Below are 3177 nucleotides of genomic sequence, written 5' to 3'. Positions count from 1 at the left end.
GCTGAGGAAGGCTTTGAACTTGTGATCAGAACTGCTGGGATTACAGGCATGCACCAAATTTTAAATATTGTTTTATAGTTTTAAAAATTGTTCTAGAACTTAAATCAGTACTATTTTAAATTCCTAAATATGTTTGGAGGAATTTTGCATAGTTATTTTGTTATGTTTCCATTCAGAAATATTAGAGAGTTTTTCTTAAAGCTTTTCATAAACTATTGTACTTTTTCATCATTAAGATTCTGATTACTTCTTTTTTTGATGGTGCTGGGGATTGAACCCAGGGCCTTGTGCATGTAAGGCAAGCACTCTACCAACTGAGCTATACCACCAACCCCTCTGATTACTTCTTCTTCGTCTTCTTCTTCTCCTCCTCCTCCTCCTCCTTCTAAAATATTTTAGTTGTCAATGGACCTTTATTTATTGATATGTGGTGCTGAGAATCGAACCCAATGCTTCACACATGCCAGGCAAGTGCTCTGCACTGAGCCACAACCCCAGCCCTGATTACTTCTTAAGAATTCCAAACTAATTCATTTTGGTAATGTGAGAGAATTTTTTCTCCTTTTAAATATTGAAATAATTATCACTGGAACCTAGTGACTTTTTCATAATAATGAGTTTTGTATCTATCATCTTATCAGATTTTATTAGTTCTAATTATTTTTACCTAAATATTGTCCTTATGGTCCGGTAATTATTTGAGAATGTAAGTAGCATGACTGCCCGTGGTTCTGCTGAAAGCTAACCCCTTGCACTTAAGGACGGAGTGAGGGGAGTGGACAGGAACTTGAGACAACCATTTCAATGATCTCTTCTTGAAATCAACACCATCTTGGAGATGTGGACCTTCTCAGAGCTATATCAAACTTTCCTGTGCTACCCCCTGGCCAGGTTTTAGAAGGAACTAAGTAACAATAACATGGAATGAAGTTCCTTCCACAAGTCCTGGTCCATGTAAATATTTAACTCTTGTAGCTGCTGCCCAAACTTCTGGGTAGTTGCTGAGCCACGTTTCGGGTTAGATTTTATCCCCGCGCAAGTGGAACACTCTGGTTTCATGGCAGTTGTCTGAGTCCTCCGGAGGCACCAGGTGACACCGGGACACCTACTGAGAACATCTGGAAAGGGAGCAAAGCATCCCCATGGATTTTCAATGAAGATAAAAGTAGTCCATTTTGTAGAGATCAGCAAATTGATGGGGTTCAGGACCTGCTACCCCAAAATGCAGCACTCGCGGCAGAGGCGGGAAGACCCCTCTCACCTTCCTCCATCCTTCACCGGAGCAGGTCATTGATGCTCTTTGCAGAAATGCCTTCCTTCCACCTGGAGGAACAGAGTTCCCTCACCTCTGAAGACACAGGGACACAGGGATCTGACCTAACAGCACTTGCTAGTCCCCCCCCCCCCATTGAATCCCATTAGCTCAAACCTCCTTTGTCCGGTCACCCTGCCTGCCGCTCAACAGTGTGCTTCCTCACCAAACTGAGCAAAAAACTCCCAGGTTTCTCTCTTCATCTGGGTCGTTTGCCAAGGCTCCTGTGTCACAAAAAATTGAAATAAATTAGTATGTTTTTCTCTTGTTGAACCGTCTTTTGTTATGGGGGCTGCTCAGCTGTGAACCTAGCAATGGGTGAGGAAAAGGATTTTTTTTTTCCTCTACAAAGTATATACCGGCCTGGAGAAGAAAGCATGCTTGGTTTTAAAGCTTCACAAGACTCACTCACACTCCTAGTGCAGGTCTTGAAATGCGCATGCACACTTGGTAGTGGAACTCAACATGTGCATCCTTCTATGATGAAACTCCCATTAAACCCATTTCCTTATGAAAATTCCAGTAAAATGCACACATTTTTGTCCTGTTGAACACAATCATACCAGCTCTTGAGGTCCAGGTTGCACCATCTGCTGTGAAATCACGGAGGCCACCCCCAGGGCAGGAGAAGTGAGGGCTGCTGTGGACTTCCTGTGTCCAGGCAGGGACTCCATCATCACCAGAAGAATCCTCTGTGCTTCATGTTAACTTTATGTCCTCGATTTAAATAAACAGATGGATACAAACTTGACACTCGACACTTCCCAGGACAGCCCAATGGGTGCTGATGCCATGTCTGGACACTGACTCGGGGGACAGCTGGTTCTCCATGATTCTCCCCACCTGGCGCCGCAGGGCAGGCAGCCCCTGGGTGAAGCAGGACTGACTCCCTCATGGCCGAGGAAGTCCCGCCTTGTCTCTAGTGCAAGTTCACTTCTCCTCCCCCAACATCACGACATTGTGATTTTCCAGCCAGTGACCTCAAGCCCGACCCCGCAGTCAGCCCCAGGGATAGAAAAGGTCATGGACATTTCAAGCTTGTAGTCATTAGCAGAGGACCAAATCCCAGCTCCTAATGGGAGGTCTTCTCAGAGCCGTGGAAGAGATGAGCAGGGAGCTTCCTAAGCTGAATGGGACTTGGCTAGATGTGGAAATTTCAAATGTTTTCATAATGTTCCTTCTGGTAGGAAAGAGCATTCCATTGATGTAAACTCTCCCAAACAGCCCACTGTCTGAAAAGCCATTGTTTTGATCAGTAGTTTTTACTGTGATGAAGTGACAGTGAAAATTCACTTCAGAAGCCCTCAGAATTCCGACAGGAAGGCTGAACAAACAGGAAGAACTGTTTTAAAACTAGCTTATACACGCGTACGGACATAAAGAGTGCTAATTTCCATTTCTTCTTATTCAGTTATTAGAGAACACCTGGCAATCTCTGTGCTTCACATGTCAGTTTTGAAAATATCATTTGAGATGAGTTGCCTATGAAACACCTAAGAGAAAAGAGTTTGAAAAACTAAAACTGAGCAACACAATCAGTTACGAGGCGAGATCCTAACCATAGGAGATCTGTGGCCATGTCTTCACAATAATCGATGAGTAAATTCACTTCTTATCTTTCAGGCAGGCAACACAAGATGTGTTCTAAAATTTGTGCTGTAGAATAAAAACTTACCAAAACATAAACCCTTCCTTGGCATCAATTCTCTTATAAACCCGTGGAGCAGCTCTTTACAAAAGGAATAGGACCCAAGTCTTGAAATATAGTTTTGCAAATCATTAAGAAAATGTTCTTCAGGGCAGGGATGTGGCTCAAGCCTTAGCGCGCTCGCCTGGCATGCACGGGGTGCTGGGTTCGATCCTCA

General features: G+C 43.8%; 1 non-coding gene across 1 annotated transcript; it reads right to left on the bottom strand.

The window, feature by feature from the left end:
- Window positions 1–256: 256 nt before the first annotated feature.
- Trnav-uac (transfer RNA valine (anticodon UAC)) lies at window positions 257–329 on the bottom strand. Its single transcript has one exon. It is a non-coding gene; the product is annotated as a tRNA-Val (tRNA).
- Between the last annotated feature and the right edge of the window lie 2848 nt (window positions 330–3177).

The sequence above is a fragment of the Marmota flaviventris genome, chromosome 7 (genome assembly GCF_047511675.1).
Source record: "Marmota flaviventris isolate mMarFla1 chromosome 7, mMarFla1.hap1, whole genome shotgun sequence".
NCBI classification, from domain to species: domain Eukaryota; kingdom Metazoa; phylum Chordata; class Mammalia; order Rodentia; family Sciuridae; genus Marmota; species Marmota flaviventris.
This window is presented reverse-complemented; position numbering and strand designations above follow the sequence as displayed.